The following is a 20973-nucleotide window of genomic DNA, read 5'->3' on the forward strand; positions in this document are numbered from 1 at the left end:
GGCACCTCGATGCTACGTGACCCGAGCCCTGTGCGCGATCCAAAACCGGGTAACGTTTTTTTTTTTTTAACTCCCAAAATTTCATTCTTTTTTGCCTTACGAGGCCTATCATGATCTCTTTTTATAAAGAAAATTCTCAAATCGGATCGTTTCGGCTACCCTACCTCGAATCCGGCTAGCTAAGCGTAACGCCTCGAGTTGGCTCGGCAATACGTGAACTGAAACTTGTGCGTGATCCAAAAGCGGGTAACTTGTTTTTTTTTTTTTTTTTGGTAATGCCCAAAATTTAGCGCTTTTCGCTATACAGGGCCTCTCATGATTTTTTTTGTTTTTTTTTTTTTTCCCCTCGTCGACCCACTCTGGCGACCCAGTCGGGTCGTCCGAGGCTGGGGCGACGGAGATGGGTTGACCTAGTCGGGTGACCCAAGTTGGGTCGACCCAGGCGTGCGATCCTGGCTGGGGACAGCAAGTTGATTCTATAAGTTTGCTTGCCAATTTTGCTAGCCAGGTCGGCTCACCAAGTCATCTAACCATGTGGTCTTTGCCAAATCAAGAATCAACTCTTTAAGTCCACTCACAGCTCGTCAAGCCGGCTCACCAAGATGACTTACCGTCTCACCTCACCAGGTTGCCCCACCAGGTCGCCTCTTCTTTAAGACCGCTCACCATGTTGGCTCCCCAAGTCACCTCACCCAGTCGACTATTCAGGTTGCCTCACCAAGTCGACCCCTTAAGTTCGCTCACCAAGTCAGCTCACCAAGTCGAATCACCTAGTCGTTTTACCACCTTGCCCCAGCAGGTGTGCTCGCCAAGTCGCCCTGCCGAGTTGCTTCTCTAAGCCCACTCACCATGTCAGCTAACCAAGTTGATTGTTCAAGTACATTGCCAAGTCAACTCTTTAAGTTCGTTCACCAGGTCAGCCCACCCAAGTCGCCTCTTTAAGTTCGTTCGCCAGGTCGGCCCGCCCAAGTCGCATCAGCGGGCTAACTCGCCGAGTCACCTCACGAAGTTGACTCTTTAAGTGCGCTCACCAAGTCAGCTCACCAAGTCGACTCACCATCTCGCCTCGATAAGTTGGCTTGCCGAGTTACCCCACCAAGTCGTCGCCTCTTTAAGCCCGCTCACCGTGTTAGCTCGTTAGGTCGGCTCACCAAGTCGACTAATCAAGTAGGCCCACCAAGTCGCCTCAAGGATAGCTCCTCGCCATGAGTCGCCTCACCATGTTGACTCAATGAGTCGCCTCACCATGTTGACTCTTTGAGCCCGCTCACCGGGTCGCCTCACCAAGTCGACTCGAGTACGTTGCCAAGTCGACTCTTTAAGTTTGCTTGCCAGGTCGACTCGCCAAGTCAGCTCACCATGTCATCTCAACGAACCAACTCGCCGAGTCGCCTCACCACGTCGGCTCTCTAATACCACTCGCCAAGTCGCCCCACCAACTCGCCCCATTAGGCCCACTCTCACCAAGTGGACTCTTTAAGTCTGCTCATAAAGTCGAGCCACCAAGTACTCTCACCAAGTCGACTCTTTAAGTCCTTTCATCGAGTCACCCAACCAAGTACTCTCACCAAGTAAACTCTTTAGGTCCGTTCATCAAGTCACCCCGCAAAGTCGACCCTCTAAGTTCGTTCATCGAGTCACCCGACCAAGTCGACTGTTTAAGTCCTTTCATCAAGTCACCCCGCCAAGCCGACTCTTTAAGTCCGTTCATCAAGTCACCAGAACAACTACTCTCACCAAGTCGACTCTGTAAGTCCGTTCATCAAGTCGGCCCACCAAGTACTCCCACCAAGTCGACTCTTTAAGTCCGTTCATCAGTTCACCCCGCCAAGTACTCTCACCAAGTCAACTCTTTAGGTCCGTTCATCAAGTCGACCCTTTAAGTCCGTTCATCAAGTCGCCCTGCCGAGTTGCTTCTCTAAGCCCACTCACCATGTCAGCTCACCAAGTCAGTTGTTCAAGTACGTTGCCAAGTCAACTCTTTAAGTTCACTCGCCAGGTCAGCCCGCCCAAGTCGCCTCTTTAAGTTCGTTCGCCAGGTCGGCCCGCCCAAGTCGCATCAGCGGGCTAACTCGCCGAGTCACCTCACAAAGTTGACTCTTTAAGTGCGCTCACCAAGTCAGCTCACCAAGTTGAGTCACCATCTCGCCTCGATAAGTTGGCTTGCCGAGTTACCCCACCAAGTCGTCGCCTCTTTAAGCCCGCTCACCGTGTCAGCTCGTCAGGTCGGCTCACCAAGTTGACTAATCAAGTAGGCCCACCAAGTTGCCTCAAGGATAGCTCCTCACCATGAGTCACCTCACCATGTTGACTCAATGAGTCGCCTCACCATGTTGACTCTTTGAGCCCGCTCGCCGGGTCGCCTCACCAAGTCGACTCGAGTACGTTGCCAAGTCGACTCTTTAAGTTTGCTCGCTGGGTCGACTCGCCAAGTCAGCTCACCATGTCATCTCAACAAACCAACTCGCCGAGTCGCCTCACCACGTCGGCTCTCTATTACCACAAGCCAAGTCGCCCCACCAACTCGCCCCGTTAGGCCCACTCACCACATCGCCCCGTTAGGCCCACTCTCACCAAGTGGACTCTTTAAGTCTGCTCATAAAGTCGAGCCACCAAGTACTCTCACCAAGTCGACTCTTTAATTCCTTTCATCGAGTCACCCCACCAAGTACTCTCACCAAGTCAACTCCTTAGGTCCGGTCGTCAGGTCACCCCACAAAGTCGACCCTCTAAGTTCGTTCATCGAGTCACCCGACCAAGTCGACTGTTTAAGTCCTTTCATCAAGTCACCCCGCCAAGCCGACTCTTTAAGTCCGTTCATCAAGTCACCAGAACAACTACTCTCAACAAGTTGACTCTATAAGTCCGTTGATCAAGTCGGCCCACCAAGTACTCCCACCAAGTCAACTCTTTAAGTCCGTTCATCAGTTCACCCCGCCAAGTACTCTCACCAAGTCAACTCTTTAGGTTCGTTCATCAAGTCACCCCGCCAAGTCGACCCTTTAAGAACGTTCATCAAGTCACCCCGCCGAGTTGCTTCTCTAAGCCCACTCACCATGTCAGCTCACCAAGTCGATTGTTCAAGTGCGTTGCCAAGTCAACTCTTTAAGTTCGCTCGCCAGGTCAGCCCGTCCAAGTCGCCTCTTTAAGTTCGTTCGCCAGGTCGGCCCGCCCAAGTCGCATCAGCGGGCTAACTCGCCGAGTCACCTCACGAAGTTGACTCTTTAAGTGCGCTCACCAAGTCAGCTCACCAAGTCGACTCACCATCTCGCCTCGATAAGTTGGCTTGCCGAGTTACCCCACCAAGTCGTCGCTTCTTTAAGCCCGCTCACCGTGTCAGCTCGTCAGGTCGGCTCACCAAGTCGACTAATCAAGTAGGCCCACCAAGTCGCCTCAAGGATAGCTCCTCACCATGAGTCGCCTCACCATGTTGACTCAATGAGTCGCCTCACCATGTTGACTCTTTGAGCCCGCTCGCCGGGTCGCCTCACCAAGTCGACTCGAGTACATTGCCAAGTCGACTCTTTAAGTTCGCTCGCCGGATTGACTCGCCAAGTCAGCTCACCATGTCATCTCAACGAACCAACTCGCCGAGTCACCTCACCACGTCGGCTCTCTAATACCACTCGCCAAGTCGCCCCACCAACTCGCCCCGTTAGGCCCACTCACCACATCGCCCCGTTAGGCCCACTCTCACCAAGTGGACTCTTTAAGTCTGCTCATAAAGTCGAGCCACCAAGTACTCTCACCAAGTCAACTCTTTAAGTCCTTTCATCGAGTCACCCCACCAAGTACTCTCACCAAGTCAACTCTTTAGGTCTGTTCATAGAGTCACCCCACCAAGTCAACCCTTCAAGTGCGTTCATCAAGTCACCCCACCAAGTCGACTCTTTAAGTTCATTCATCAAGTCACCCCGCCAGGTCAGCCCACAAATTACTCTCTCCAAGTCGACTCTTTAAGTTCGTTCATCAATTCACCCCGCCAGGTCGGCCCACCGAGTGGACTCTTTAAGTTCGTTCATGAAGTCACTCTGCCAAGTCGGCCCACCAGGTCGACTCTTTAAGTTCGTTCATCAAGTCACCCCGCCAGGTCAGCCCACCAACTACTCTCACCAAGTCGACTCTTTAAGTTTGCTCACCAAGTCACCCCACCAGGTCGGCCCACAAAGTAATCTCACCAGGTCAACTCTTTAGGTTTGTTCATCAGGTCATCCCATCGAGTACTCTCACCAAGTCGACTCTTTAAGTTCGTTCATCAAGTCGCCCCGCCAGGTCGGCCCACCAAGTACTCTTACCAAGTCGACCCTTTAAGTTCGGTCATCAACTCACCCCGCCAGGTCGGCCCACCAAGTACTCTCACAAAGTCGACTCTTTAGGTTCGTTCATCAATTCACCCCGCCAGCTCGGCCCACCAAGTTCTCTCACCAGGTCGACTCTTTAAGTTCATTCATCAAGTCACCCCGCCAGTTCGACCCACCAAGTACTCTCACAAAGTCGACTCTCTAAGTTCGTTCATCAAGTCACCCTGCCAGGTCAGCCCACCAAGTACTCTCACCAAGTCACCCCGCTAGTTCGACCCACCAAGTCGGCCCACCAAGTTGACTCTTTAAGTCCGTTCATCAAGTTAGCCCACCGGGTACTCTCACCAAGCCGTCTCTTTAAGTTTGTTCATCAAGTCACCCGGCCAGGTTGGCCCACCAAGTACTCTCACCAAGTTGACTCTCTAAGTCCATTCATCAAGTCACCCTGCCAGGTCGGCCCACCAAGTCGAATCTTTAAGTCCGTTCATCAAGTCACCCCACCAAGTACTCTAACCAAGTCGATTCTTCGAGTGCGTTCATCAAGTCACCCGACCAACTACTCTCATCAAGTCGACTCTTTAACTATGTTCATCAAGTCACCCCACCAAGCACTCTCACCACGTCAACTCTTTAGGTCTGTTCATAAAGTCACCCCACCAAGTCGACCCTTCAAGTGCGTTCATCAAGTCACCCCACCAAGTACTCTCACCAATTCGACTCTTTAAGTCTTTTCATCAAGTCACCACACCAAGTACTCTCACCAAGTCAACTCTTTAGGACCGTTCATCAAGTCACCTCGCCAAGTCGACCCTTGAAGTTCGTTCATCGAGTCACCCGACCAAGTCGACTGTTTAAGTCCTTTCATCAAGTCACCCCGCCAAGCCGACTCTTTAAGTCCGTTCATCAAGTCACCAGAACAACTACTCTCACCAAGTCGACTCTATAAGTCCGTTCATCAAGTTGGCCCACCAAGTACTCCCACCAAGTCGACTCTTTAAGTCCGTTCATCAGTTCACCCCGCCAAGTACTCTCACCAAGTCAACTCTTTAGGTCCGTTCATCAAGTCACCCCGCCAAGTCGACCCTTTAAGTCCGTTCATCAAGTCGCCCCCCCCCGAGTTGCTTCTCTAAGCCCACTCACCATGTCAGCTCACCAAGTTGATTGTTCAAGTGCGTTGCCAAGTCAACTCTTTAAGTTCGCTCGCCAGGTCAGCCCGCCCAAGTCGCCTCTTTCAGTTCGTTCACCAGGTCAGCCCGCCCAAGTCGCATCAGCGGGCTAACTCGCCGAGTCACCTCACGAAGTTGACTCTTTAAGTGCGCTCACCAAGTCAGCTCACCAAGTCGACTCACCATCTCGCCTTGATAAGTTGGCTTGCCGAGTTACCCCACCAAGTCGTCCCCTCTTTAAGCCTGCTCACCGTGTCAGCTCGTCAGGTTAGCTAACCAAGTCGACTAATCAAGTAGGCCCACCAAGTCGCCTCAAGGATAGCTCCTCACCATCAGTCGCCTCACTATGTTGACTCAATGAGTCGCCTCACCATGTTGACTCTTTGAGCCCGCTCGTCGGGTCGCCTCACCAAGTCGGCTCGAGTACGTTGCCAAGTCGACTCTTTAAGTTCGCTCGCCGGGTCAACTCACCAAGTCAGCTCACCATGTCATCTCAACGAACCAACTCGCCGAGTTGCCTCACCACGTCGGCTCTCTAATACCACTCGCCAAGTCACCCCACCAACTCGCCCCGTTAGGCCCACTCACCACATTGCCCCGTTAGGCCCACTCTCACCAAGTGGACTCTTTAAGTCTGCTCATAAAGTCGAGCCACCAAGTACTCTCACCAAGTCGACTCTTTAAGTCCTTTCATCGAGTCACCCCACCAAGTCAACTCTTTAGGTCCGTTCATAGAGTCACCCCACCAAGTCGACCCGTCAAGTGCGTTCATCAAGTCACCCCACCAAGTCGACTCTTTAAGTTCATTCATCAAGTCACCCCGCCAGGTCAGCCCACAAATTACTCTCACCAAGTCGACTCTTTAAGTTCGTTCATCAAGTCACCCCGCCAGGTCGGCCCACCGAGTGGACTCTTTAAGTTCGTTCATGAAGTCACTCTGCCAAGTCGGTGCACCAGGTTGACTCTTTAATTTCGTTCATCAAGTCACCCCGCCAGGTCAGCCCATCAACTACTCTCACCAAGTCGACTCTTTAAGTTTGCTCACCAAGTCACCCCGCCAGGTCGGCCCACCAAGTACTCTCACCAGGTCGACTCTTTAGGTTTGTTCATCAGGTCACCCCACCGAGTACTCTCACCAAGTCCACTCTTTAAGTTTGTTCATCAAGTCACCCCGCCAGGTCGGCCCACCAAGTACTCTCACCAAGTCGACCCTTTAAGTTCGGTCATCAACTCACCCCGCCAGGTCAGCCCACCAAGTACTCTCACAAAGTCAACTCTTTAGGTTCGTTCATCAATTCACCCCGCCAGCTCGGCCCACCAAGTTCTCTCACCAGGTCGACTCTTTAAGTTCGTTCATCAAGTCACCCCGCCAGTTCGACCCACCAAGTACTCTCACAAAGTCGACTCTCTAAGTTCGTTCATCAAGTCACCCTGCCAGGTCAGCCCACCAAGTACTCTCACCAAGTCACCCCGCTAGTTCGACCCACCAAGTCGACCCTTTAAGTTCGTTCATCAAGTCAGCCGGCCAAGTTGGCCCACCAAGTCGACTCTTTAAGTCCGTTCATCAAGTCACGTGACCAGGTCAGCCCACCAGGTACTCTCACCAAGTCGTCTCTTTAAGTTTGTTCATCAAGTCACCCGGCCAGGTCGGCCCACCAAGTACTCTCACCAAGTTGACTCTCTAAGTCCGTTCATCAAGTCACCCCGCCAGGTCGGCCCACCAAGTCGAATCTTTAAGTCCGTTCATCAAGTCACCCCACCAAGTACTCTAACCAAGTCGATTCTTCGAGTGCGTTCATCAAGTCACCCGACCAACTACTCTCACCAAGTCGACTCTTTAACTATGTTCATCAAGTCACCCCACCAAGCACTCTCACCACGTCAACTCTTTAGGTCCGTTCATAAAGTCACCCCACCAAGTCGACCCTTCAAGTGCGTTCATCAAGTCACCCCACCAAGTACTCTCACCAATTCGACTCTTTAAGTCTTTTCATCAAGTCACCACACCAAGTACTCTCACCAAGTCAACTTTGTAGGACCGTTCATCAAGTCACCTCGCCAAGTCGACCCTTGAAGTCCGTTCATCAAGTCACCCCACCAAGTACTCCCACCAAGTCGACTCTTTAAGTCAGTTCACGAAGTCACCCAACCAGGTCGGCCCACCAAGGACTCTCACCAAGTCGACTCTCTAAGTCTGTTCATCAGGTCACCCCACCGAGTACTCTCACCAAGTCAACTCTTTAGGTCCGTTCATCAGGTCACCCCGCAAAGTCGACCCTCTAAGTTCGTTCATCGAGTCACCCGACCAAGTTGACTGTTTAAGTCCTTTCATCAAGTCACCCCGCCAAGCCGACTCTTTAAGTTCGTTCATCAAGTCACCAGAACAACTACTCTCACCAAGTCGACTCTATAAGTCCGTTCATCAAGTCGGCCCACCAAGTACTCCCACCAAGTCGACTCTTTAAGTCCGTTCATCAGTTCACCCTGCCAAGTACTCTCACCAAGTCAACTCTTTAGGTCTGTTCATCAAGTCACCCCGCCAAGTCGACCCTTTAAGTCCATTCATCAAGTCGCCCCCCCCGAGTTGCTTCTATAAGCCCACTCACCATGTCAGCTCACCAAGTCGATTGTTCAAGTGCGTTGCCAAGTCAACTCTTTAAGATCGCTCGCCAGGTCAGCCCGCCCAAGTCGCCTCTTTAAGTTCGTTCGCCAGGTCGGCCCGCCCAACTCGCATCAGCGGGCTAACTCGCCGAGTCTCCTCACAAAGTTGACTCTTTAAGTGCGCTCACCAAGTCAGCTCACCAAGTCGACTCACCATCTCGCCTCGATAAGTTGGCTTGCCGAGTTACCCCACCAAGTCGTCCCCTCTTTAAGCCTGCTCACCGTGTCAGCTCGTCAGGTTAGCTCACCAAGTCGACTAATCAAGTAGGCCCACCAAGTCGCCTCAAGGATAGCTCCTCACCATCAGTCGCCTCACTATGTTGACTCAATGAGTCGCCTCACCATGTTGACTCTTTGAGCCCGCTCGTCGGGTCGCCTCACCAAGTCGGCTCGAGTACGTTGCCAAGTCGACTCTTTAAGTTCGCTCGCCGGGTCAACTCACCAAGTCAGCTCACCATGTCATCTCAACAAACCAACTCGCCGAGTTGCCTCACCACGTCGGCTCTCTAATACCACTCGCCAAGTCACCCCACCAACTCGCCCCGTTAGGCCCACTCACCACATTGCCCCGTTAGGCCCACTCTCACCAAGTGGACTCTTTAAGTCTGCTCATAAAGTCGAGCCACCAAGTACTCTCACCAAGTCGACTCTTTAAGTCCTTTCATCGAGTCACCCCACCAAGTCAACTCTTTAGGTCCGTTCATAGAGTCACCCCACCAAGTCGACCCGTCAAGTGCGTTCATCAAGTCACCCCACCAAGTCGACTCTTTAAGTTCATTCATCAAGTCACCCCGCCAGGTCAGCCCACAAATTACTCTCACCAAGTCGACTCTTTAAGTTCGTTCATCAAGTCACCCCGCCAGGTCGGCCCACCGAGTGGACTCTTTAAGTTCGTTCATGAAGTCACTCTGCCAAGTCGGTGCACCAGGTTGACTCTTTAATTTCGTTCATCAAGTCACCCCGCCAGGTCAGCCCATCAACTACTCTCACCAAGTCGACTCTTTAAGTTTGCTCACCAAGTCACCCCGCCAGGTCGGCCCACCAAGTACTCTCACCAGGTCGACTCTTTAGGTTTGTTCATCAGGTCACCCCACCGAGTACTCTCACCAAGTCCACTCTTTAAGTTTGTTCATCAAGTCACCCCGCCAGGTCGGCCCACCAAGTACTCTCACCAAGTCGACCCTTTAAGTTCGGTCATCAACTCACCCCGCCAGGTCAGCCCACCAAGTACTCTCACAAAGTCAACTCTTTAGGTTCGTTCATCAATTCACCCCGCCAGCTCGGCCCACCAAGTTCTCTCACCAGGTCGACTCTTTAAGTTCGTTCATCAAGTCACCCCGCCAGTTCGACCCACCAAGTACTCTCACAAAGTCGACTCTCTAAGTTCGTTCATCAAGTCACCCTGCCAGGTCAGCCCACCAAGTACTCTCACCAAGTCACCCCACTAGTTCGACCCACCAAGTCGACCCTTTAAGTTCGTTCATCAAGTCACCCGGCCAAGTCGGCCCACCAAGTCGACTCTTTAAGTCAGTTCATCAAGTCACGTGACCAAGTCAGCCCACCGGGTACTCTCACCAAGTCGACTCTTTAAGCTTGTTCATCAAGTCACCCGGCCAGGTCGGCCCACCAAGTACTCTCACCAAGTCGACTCTCTAAGTCCGTTCATCAAGTCACCCCGCCAGGTCGGCCCACCAAGTCGAATCTTTAAGTCCGTTCATCAAGTCACCCCACCAAGTACTCTAACCAAGTCGATTCTTCGAGTGCGTTCATCAAGTCACCCGACCAACTACTCTCACCAAGTCGACTCTTTAACTATGTTCATCAAGTCACCCCACCAAGCACTCTCACCACGTCAACTCTTTAGGTCCGTTCATAAAGTCACCCCACCAAGTCGACCCTTCAAGTGCGTTCATCAAGTCACCCCACCAAGTACTCTCACCAATTCGACTCTTTAAGTCTTTTCATCAAGTCACCACACCAAGTACTCTCACCAAGTCAACTCTTTAGGACCATTCATCAAGTCACCTCGCCAAGTCGACCCTTGAAGTCTATTCATCAAGTCACCCCACCAAGTACTCCCACCAAGTCGACTCTTTAAGTCAGTTCACGAAGTCACCCAACCAGGTCGGCCCACCAAGGACTCTCACCAAGTCGACTCTCTAAGTCTGTTCATCAGGTCACCCCACCGAGTACTCTCACCAAGTCAACTCTTTAGGTCCATTCATCAGGTCACCCCGCAAAGTCGACGCTCTAAGTTCGTTCATCGAGTCACCCGACCAAGTCGACTGTTTAAGTCCTTTCATCAAGTCACCCCACCAAGCCGACTCTTTAAGTCCGTTCATCAAGTCACCAGAACAACTACTCTCACCAAGTCGACTCTATAAGTCCGTTCATCAAGTCGGCCCACCAAGTACTCCCACCAAGTCGACTCTTTAAGTCCGTTCATCAGTTCACCCCGCCAAGTAATCTCACCAAGTCAACTCTTTAGGTCCGTTCATCAAGTCACCCCGCCAAGTCGACCCTTTAAGTCCATTCATCAAGTCGCCCCGCCGATTTGCTTCTCTAAGTCGCCTCTTTAAGTTCGTTCGCCAGGTCGGCCCGCCCAAGTCGCATCAGCGGGCTAACTCGCCGAGTCACCTCACGAAGTTGACTCTTTAAGTGCGCTCACCAAGTCAGCCCACCAAGTCGTCACCTCTTTAAGCCCGCTCACCGTGTCAGCTCATCAGGTCGGCTCACCAAGTCGACTAATCAAGTAGGCCCACCAAGTCGCCTCAAGGATAGCTCCTCACCATGAGTCGCCTCACCATGTTGACTCTTTGAGCTCGCTCGCCGGGTCGCCTCACCAAGTCGACTCGAGTACGTTGCCAAGTCGACTCTTTAAGTTCACTCACCGGGTCGACTCGCCAAGTCAGCTCACCATGTCATCTCAATGAACCAACTCGCCGAGTCGCCTCACCACGTTGGCTCTCTAATACCACTCGCCAAGTCGCCCCACCAACTCGCCCCGTTAGGCCCACTCACCACATTACCCCGTTAGGCCCACTCTCACCAAGTGGACTCTTTAAGTCTGCTCATAAAGTCAAGCCACCAAGTACTCTCACCAAGTCGACTCTTTAAGTCCTTTCATCGAGTCACCCCACCAAGTCAACTCTTTAGGTCCGTTCATAGAGTCACCCCACCAAGTCGACCCTTCAAGTGCATTCATCAAGTCACCCCACATAGTCGACTCTTTAAGTTCATTCATCAAGTCACCCCGCCAGGTCAGCCCACAAATTACTCTCACCAAGTCGACTCTTTAAGTTCGTTCATCAAGTCACCCCACCAGGTCGGCCCACCGAGTGGACTCTTTAAGTTCGTTCATGAAGTCACTCTGCCAAGTCGGCCCACCAGGTCGACTCTTTAAGTTCGTTCATCAAGTCACCCCGCCAGGTCAGCCCACCAACTACTCTCACCAAGTCGACTCTTTAAGTTTGCTCACCAAGTCACCCCGCCAGGTCGGCCCACCAAGTACTCTCACCAGGTCGACTCTTTAGGTTTGTTCATAAGGTCACCCCACCGAGTACTCTCACCAAGTCGACTCTTTAAGTTCGTTCATCAAGTCGCCCCGCCAGGTCGGCCCACCAAGTACTCTCACCAAGTCAACCCTTTAAGTTCGGTCATCAACTCACCCCACCAGGTCGGCCCACCAAGTACTCTCACAAAGTCGACTCTTTAGGTTCGTTCATCAATTCACCCCGCCAGCTCGGCCCACCAAGTTCTCTCACCAGGTCGACTCTTTAAGTTCGTTCATCAAGTCACCCCGCCAGTTCGACCCACCAAGTACTCTCACAAAGTCGACTCTCTAAGTTCGTTCATCAAGTCACCCTGCCAGGTCAGCCCACCAAGTACTCTCACCAAGTCACCCCGCTAGTTCGACCCACCAAGTCGACCCTTTAAGTTCGTTCATCAAGTCACCCGGCCAAGTCGGCCCACCAAGTCGACTCTTTAAGTCAGTTCATCAAGTCACGTGACCAAGTCAGCCCACCGGGTACTCTCACCAAGTCGACTCTTTAAGTTTGTTCATCAAGTCACCCGGCCAGGTCGGCCAACCAAGTACTCTCACCAAGTCGACTCTCTAAGTCCGTTCATCAAGTCACCCCGCCAGGGCGGCCCACCAAGTCGAATCTTTAAGTCCGTTCATCAAGTCACCCCACCAAGTACTCTAACCAAGTCGATTCTTCGAGTGCGTTCATCAAGTCACCCGACCAACTACTCTCACCAAGTCGACTCTTTAACTATGTTCATCAAGTCACCCCACCAAGCACTCTCACCACGTCAACTCTTTAGGTCCGTTCATAAAGTCACCCCACCAAGTCGACCCTTCAAGTGCGTTCATCAAGTCACCCCACCAAGTACTCTCACCAATTCGACTCTTTAAGTCTTTTCATTAAGTCACCACACCAAGTACTCTCACCAAGTCAACTCTTTAGGACCATTCATCAAGTCACCTCGCCAAGTCGACCCTTGAAGTCTGTTCATCAAGTCACCCCACAAAGTACTCCCACCAAGTCGACTCTTTAAGTCAGTTCACGAAGTCACCCAACCAGGTCGGCCCACCAAGGACTCTCACCAAGTCGACTCTCTAAGTCTGTTCATCAGGTCACCCCACCGAGTACTCTCACCAAGTCAACTCTTTAGGTCTGTTCATCAGGTCACCCCGTAAAGTCGACCCTCTAAGTTCGTTCATCGAGTCACCCGACCAAGTCGACTGTTTAAGTCCTTTCATCAAGTCACCCCACCAAGCTGACTCTTTAAGTCCGTTCATCAAGTCACCAGAACAACTACTCTCACCAAGTCGACTCTATAAGTCCGTTCATCAAGTCGGCCCACCAAGTACTCCCACCAAGTCGACTCTTTAAGTCCGTTCATCAGTTCACCCCGCCAAGTAATCTCACCAAGTCAACTCTTTAGGTCCGTTCATCAAGTCACCCCGCCAAGTCGACCCTTTAAGTCCGTTCATCAAGTCGCCCCGCCAAGTACTCTCACCAAGTCGACCCTTTAAGTCCTTTCATCAAGTCACCCCACCAAGTCGACTCTCGAAGTCCGTTCATCAAGTCACCAGAACAAGTAATCTAACCAAGTCGACTCTTTAAGTCCGTCCATAAAGTCACCCCACCAGGTCGGCCCACCAAGTACTCCCACCGAGCCAACTCTTTATGTTCGTTCATCAGTTCACCCCGCCAAGTACTCTCACCAAGTTGACTCTTTAAGTCTGCTCATCAAGTCGAGCCACCAGGTACTCTCACCAAGTCAACTCTTTGAGTCCGTTCATCAAGTCGCCCCACCAAGTACTCTAACCAAGTCGATTCTTCAAGTGCATTCATCAAGTCGCCCCACCAAGTACTCTCACCAAGTCGACTCTTTAAGTCCTTTCATCGAGTCACCCCGCCAAGTACTCTCACCAAGTCAACTCTTTAGGTCCGTTCATAGAGTCACCCCACCAAGTCGACCCTTCAAGTGCCTTCATCTAGACACCCCGCCAGGTCGGCCCACCAAGTCGAATCTCTAAGTCCATTCATCAAGTCATCATCCCGATCTGGCCGAGCCATTCTGGTCGAGCCATGCTGGCCGAGCCGATCTGGGCGAGCCATTCTGGCCGACCCAATCCTGCCAAGCTGTTCTGGGCAAGCCATTATGGCCGAGCCGATCTGGGCGACCCGTTCTGGCCGAGCCGATCTGGGCGAGCCGTTGTGGCTGAGCCATGCTGGCCGAGCCGATCTGGGCGAGCCGTTCTGGGCGAGCTGATCTGGGTGAGCCAATCTGGGCGAGCCATTCTGGCCGAGCCATGCTGGCTGAGCCGATCTGGCCGAGCTCCAAAAACGGTGTCGTGGATGGCTGTTTGGTCGCCTCTGTGCCAACTCGATCGGCACAACATTGGGAATGGTTCGACAGCGGTTGTCGTTCCAATGTGTCATCGGGATGTCTTGGAACGCGGCCTTTCAAGGGCGACCTCGCGTCTAGCACTTGGATTGTGCTTCGTCACAAGTGAATGGGGAGATCTCTTTGTGAATGGCGGCATGGCGATTGCAAGAGAAAATTGACTTAGTAGTCAGAGCATTCGCCTCGGGCCATTGTGACGGCCTTGCAATTTCTCTATAATTGCAACCTATGTTTGCACATAGCAGAGTTTGCATGTATGATTGGGCTTTGTTCTTGACGGTTCCAAGTACTCTCACCAAGGCTGGGCAAGCCATGCTGGCCGAGCCGATCTGGGCGAGCCATTCTGGCCGAGCCGATCTGGGCGAGCCGTTCTGGCCGAGCCATGCTGGCCGAGCCGATCTAGGCGAGCCGTTCTGGCCGAGCCAATCTGGGCGAGCCGTTCTGGCTGAGCCAATCTAGGCGAGCCATGCTGGCCGAGCCGATCTGGGCGAGCCATTCTGGCCGAGCCGATCTGGGCGAGCCGTTCTGGCCGAGCCATGCTGGCCAAGCCGATCTGGGCGAGCCATTCTGGCCGAGCCGATCTGGGTGAGCCGTTCTGGCCGAGCCATGCTGGCCGAGCCGATCTGGGCAAGCTGTTCTGGCCGAGCCATGCTGGCCTAGCCGTTCTGTCCGAGCCGATCTTGCCGAGCTCCAAAAATGGTGTCGTGGATGGCTGTTTGGTCGCCTCTGTGCCAACTCGATCGGCACAACATTGGGAATGGTTCGACAGCGGTTGTCGTTCCAATGTGTCATCAGGATGTCTTGGAACGCAGCCTGTCAAAGGCGAGCTCGCGTCTAACACTTGGATTGTGCGTCATCACAAGTGATTGGGGAGATCTCTCTGTGAATGGCGGCATGGCGATTACAAGAGAAAATTGACTTAGTAGTCAGAGCATTGGCCTCGGGCCATTGTGACGGCCTTGCAATTTCTCTATAATTGCAACCTATGTTTTTGCAGTAGCAGAGTTTGCACGTTAGATTGGCCTTTGTTCTTGACAGTTCGAAGTACTCTCACCAAGGCTGGGCGAGCCATGCTGGCCGAGCCGATCTGCGCGAGCCATTCTGCCCGAGCCGATCTAGGCGAGCTCCAAAAACGGTGTCGTGGATGGCTGTTTGGTCACATTTTTCATTGAATTGGATTTTTAAGGGAGTTGTCCGCGCTATCGCAGATTTCTAATGCAGAGCGAGCCTCGCACTAATAGCTTATATAAGAGAGGTTGTTGCCACGAGCCTCTCCCATGCCCCTTTCATTGATTCAACATTGGTGTCTAGGTAGATCAGATTGTTGGGTTTTCAAACGGTGTATGCTGATGTTGAATGAATGAAAGGGGCATGAAGCGATCTCAGTGCTTTTCCTCGGCTCTCCTTTAGATCATGTTTTCCGATGACTCAATTTTGGAAAAGGTGAGGCAGCGGTTGCCGATCCATGGCGTGTGTTTTTGGTGGTTTTAAAACTTGATCTAAACGTGAGCCTTTGTCTAGCACTCCGGCGTTGCTTGGTATAATGGCAATTTGCTATGGGTGCTCGGCGCTCTAGCAATTTGTCATGGTGTACTTATCGCGGCTACATGGGAGCTTTAATATCGAAAGCTCTCGGCGAAAAATGGTGGCCGAGCCATGTTGGCGGACCCGATCTGGCTTAGCCGTTTTCGTCGACCCGATCTGGCTCTCATTTCTCACTCCAACTGCACAAATTCGGGAGTTGTTCGACAGCGGTTGTCGTTCCAATGTGTCATTGCGGTGATCTGGAGAGCGATGCTAAGTGCGGGAGCTTGCGTCTAGCATTTGGGGATGTTTGTGCAAGCGAGCAGGGGAGCTTCTCTTATCAGAACCTCTCCATGGCCTTTGAATATAGACCCAGTGCCGACGATATCGATGGATACAAGCCTTGGATTATAAAATTGTTCAGCTAACATTGGTTTTTGTGAGAGATGGGTACGAAAGCACTTCCCGATCGATACGCGGGAGTTCACTAAGATCGCCTCTGTGCCAACTGGATTGGCACAACATTGGGAATGGTTCGACAGCGATTATCATTCCAATGTGTCATCGGGATGTCTTGGAATGCGGCCTTTCAAGGGCGAGCTCGCGTCTAGCACTTGGATTGTGCGTTGTCACAAGTGAATGGGGAGATCTCTCTGTGAACAGCGGCATGGCGATTGCAAGAGAAAATCGACTTAGTAGTCGGAGCATTGGCCTCGGGCCATTGTGACGGCCTTGCAATTTCTCTATAATTGCAACCTATGTTTGCGCAATAGCAGAGTTTGCATGTGAGATTGACCTTTGTTCTTGACAGTTCGAAGTACTCTCACCGAGTCAGCAAGTCACCATGCTGGCCGAGCCGATCTGGGTGAGCTATTCTGGCCGAGCCGATCTGGGCGAGCTCCAAAAACGGTGTCGTGGATGGCTGTTTGGTCACATTTTTCATTGAATTAGATTTTTAAGGATTTTGTCCGCGCTATCGCAGATTTCTAATGCAGAGCGAGCCTCGCACTAATAGCTTATATAGGAGAGGTTGTTTCCGCGAGCCTCTCCCGTGCCCCTTTCATTGATTCAACATTGGTGTCTAGGCGGATCGGATTGTTGGGTTTTCAAACGGTGTATGCTGATGTTGAATGAATGAAAGGGGCATGAAGCGATCTCAGTGCTTTTCCTCGGCTCTCCTTTAGATCATGTTTTCCGATGACTCAATTTTGGAAAAGGTGAGGCAGCGGTTGCCGATCCATGGCGTGTCTTTTTGGTGATTTTAAAAGTTGATCTAAACGTGAGCCCTTGTCTAGCAGTTCGGCGTTGCTTGGTATAATGGCAATTTGCTATGGGTGCTCGGTGCTCTAGAAATTTTGTCATGGTGTACTTATCGCGGCTACATGGGAGCTTTAATATCGAAAGCTCTCGGTGAAAAATGGTGGCCGAGCCATGCTGGCCGACCCGATCTGGCTTAGCCATTTTCGTCGACCCGATCTGGCTCTTCTTTCTCACTCCATCGACACAAATTCAAGAGTTGTTCGACAGCGGTTGTCGTTCCAATGTGTCATTGCGGTGATCTGGAGAGCGATGCTAAGGGCCGGAGCTTGCGCCTAGCATTTGGGGATGTTTGTGCAAGAGAGCAGGGGAGCTTCTCTTATCGAAACCTCTCTGTGGCCTTTGAATATAGACCCAGTGCCGACGATATCGATGGATACGAGCCTTGAATTCTAAAATTGTTCAGCTAACATTGGTTTTTGTGAGAGATGGGTACGAAAGCACTTCCCGATCGATTCGCGGGAGCTCCCTAAGATCGCCTCTGTGCCAACTCGATCGGCACAACATTGGGAATGGTTCGACAGCGGTTGTCGTTCCAATGTGTCATCGGGATGTCTTGGAATGCGGCCTTTCAAGGGCGAGATCGCGTCTAGCACTTGGATTGTGCATCGTCACAAGTGAATGGGGAGATCTCTCTGTGAACGGCGGCATGGTGATTGCAAGAGAAAATTGACTTAGTAGTCAGAGCATTGGCCTCGGGCCATTGTGACGGCCTTGCAATTTCTCTATAATTGCAAGCTATGTTTGCGCAGTAGCAGAGTTTGCATGTAAGATTGGCCTTTGTTCTTGACAGTTCTAGGAGATGACCTCCGGAACTTTTGGATTGGGCCCCTTCAAGGTGAAATTCATCCAGTTGATCGGATGAGCTCGATGACCATTTCACTCCCTTGGCTCCATGAATTCAAATCCCATCTAGCTGCCGTGAAGCCATCCCGATTTTGCTATGCGAGGGCTCTCTCCCCAGAGTCGTTCTCTTTGCAACAACTTCTTTGGAAAAAAATTTTTGGAATGGTTCGGCAACGGTTGTCGTTCCAATGGTGCCGTTGTGGTGGTTGCCTGGGCAGTGATCTAAAGGGCGAGCCATCATCTAGCAGTTGGGCTGTGCATCACAGGTGACAAGGGAGCCTTTGTAATCGGAAGCTCCCCGTGACCATTCGATGAGAAGAGCCATTGCCTGTGTGAGCAAGGACGAATGCAGCCTCGGATTCCAAAGGAAATCAACAACATCGGATCTATATATAAGAGCGGAATGAAGCAGCAGCCCGTTTGCCATGCGTGGCTCCCCAAAGTTGCTGGTCTTTCTCACTCCATCGGCACAAATTTGGGAGTTGTTCGACAGCAGTTGTCGTTCCAATGTGTCATTGCGGCGATCTGGAGAGCAATGCTAAGGGCGGGAGCTTGTGTCTAGCATTTGGGATGTTTGTGCGAGCGAGCAGGGGAGCTTCTCTTATCGGAACCTCTCCATGGCCTTTGAATATATAGACCCAGTGCCGACGATATCGATGGATACGAGCCTTGGATTCTAAATTTGTTCACAGCTAAGATTGGTTATTGTGAGAGATGGGTATGAAAGAACATCTCGGTTGCTATGCGGGAGCTCCCTAAGGTTGCCTCTGTGCCAACTCGATCGGCACAACATTGGGAATGGTTCGACAGCGGTTGTCATTCCAATGTGTCATCGGGGGATGTCTCGGAAAGTGGGCTGGCCTTTTAAGGGCGAGCTCGCGTCTATCACTTGGATTGTGCGTCACTTTACAAATGAATGGGGAGATCTCTCTGTGAACGGCGGCATGGTGATTGCAAGAGAAAATTGACTTAGTCAGAGCATTGGCCTCGGGCCACTGTGATGGCTTGGCAATTTCTCTTTAATTGCAACCTATGTTTGCGCAGTAGCAGAGTTTGCAAGTAAGACGGTCCTTGTTCTTGAGAGTTCTAGGAGATGACCTCCGGAACTTTTGGATTGGGCCCCTTCAAGGTGAAATTCATCCAGTTGATCGGATGAGCTCGATGACCATTTCAGTCCCCCTTGGCTACATGAATTCACATCTCCTAACCGATGACAATCTTTTGCTCCTTAGACGACCTCATAATAAATTGGGTCGTGGATGGCTGTTTGGTCAGAATTTTCAACGATTTGGATTTTTATGGTGGATGTCGGCGTGTTCGCTAATTTCTAATGCAGAGCGAGCCTCGCACTAATAGCTTATATAGGAGAGGTTGTTGCCGCGAACCTCTCCCGTGCCCCTCTCATTGATTCAACGGCGGTGTCAAGGCGGATGGAAATGTCGGATTTTGAAACGGTGGACGCCGACGTTGAATCAATTGGAGGGGCATGAAGCCCACCCTCGAGGTGCTATTCCTCGACTCTCCTTTAGATCATGTTTTCTTGTCACTCAGCTGGCGCAATTTCGGAAAGCAGTTGGGCTGCGCGTCACGAGTGACAAGGGAGCCTTTGTGATCGGAAGCTCCCCATGGCCATTCGATGAGAAGAGCCATTGCTTGTGTGAGCAAGGACGAATGCAGCCTCGGATTCCAAACGAAATCAACGACATCGGATCTATATATAATAGCGGAATGAAGCAGCAGCCCGTTTGCGATGCGCGGCTCCCCAAAGTTGCTATTCTTTCTCACTCCATCGGGGCACAAATGCGGGAGTTGCTCGACAGCGATCGTCGTTCCAATGGTGTCATTGCGGCGAAATTTGTTCACAGCTAAGATTGGTTTTTGTGAGAGAAGGGTATGAAACCACATCCCGATTGCTACACGGGAGCTCCCTAAGGTCGCCTCTGTGCCAACTCAATCGGCACAACATTGGGAATGGTTCGACAGCGGTTGTCGTTCCAATGTGTCATCGGGGGATGTCTTGGAAAGTGGTCTTTCTTTCAAGTGCGAGCTCGCGTCTAGCACTTGGGTTATGCGTCGTGTCACAAGTGAATGGGGGATGTCTTGGAAAGTGGTCTTTCTTTCAAGGGCGAGCTCGCGTCTAGCACTTGGATTGTGCGTCGTGTCACAAGTGAATGGGGAGTGAATGGGGAGATTTCTCTATGAATAGCGGCATGGTTGATTGCAAGAGAAAATTGACTTAGTCGGAGCCATTGGCCTCGGGCCATTGTGACGGCCTCGCAATTTCTCTTTAATTGCAACCTATGTTTGCACAGTAGCAGAGTTTGCATGTAAGATGGGCCTTGTTCTTGAGAGTTCCAGGAGATGACCTCCGGAACTTTTGGATTGGGCCCCTTCAAGGTGAAATTCATCCAGTTGATCGGATGAGCTCGATGACCATTTCAGTCCCTCGGCTCCATGAACTCACATCTCGTAACCGATGACAATCTTTTGCTCCTCTGCCGACCTCATAAAAAATTGGGTCGTGAATGGCTGTTTGGTAGGAATTTTAAAGGATTTGGATTTTTAAGGCAGATGTCGGTGTGTTCGCTAATTTCTAATGCAGAGCGAGCCTCGCACTAATAGCTTATATAGGAGAGGTGGTTGCCGCGAGCCTCTCCCGTGCCCCTCTCATTGATTCAACGCCGGTGTCAAGGCGGATGGATATGTCGGATTTTGAAATGGTGGATGCCAACGTTGAATCAATTAGAGGGGCATGAAGCCCACCCTGGATGTGCTATTCCTCGACTCTCCTTTAGATCATGTTTTCTTGTCACTCAGCTGGTGCAATTTTGGAAAAAGGTTTGGCAGCGGTTGCCATCCCTCACCGCGTCTACTTGTTGATTTTAAAACTCGATCTAAAATGGGAGCCCTCGCCTAGCACCTTCGTCCGGTGTTGCTCGGGTATTGCAAAAAATTATGCCAACGGCGCGAATCCCCCAACGAATGCCTACGCTTGGACCCTCTCTTAGATCACCTTCTTCGATCACTCGACCGACGCAACTACGAAAGAGACTTGGCAGCGGTTGCCATTCTACAGCGCATCTGTTCAGCGATTTCGAAGTTGATCTAATGGTGAGCCCTTGTCTCTAGCCATGAGGTGGGTGCTTGGCGCTCTAGCAAAATTTTTTGCGTGCCTATCGCGGCTACAACGGGAGAGGTGGTTGCCGCGAGCCTCTCCCGTGCCCCCCTCATTGATTCAA

The sequence above is a fragment of the Cupressus sempervirens genome, chromosome 2 (genome assembly GCF_028749045.1).
Source record: "Cupressus sempervirens isolate cs-2001-9-10 chromosome 2, ASM2874904v1, whole genome shotgun sequence".
Lineage (NCBI taxonomy): Eukaryota > Viridiplantae > Streptophyta > Pinopsida > Cupressales > Cupressaceae > Cupressus > Cupressus sempervirens.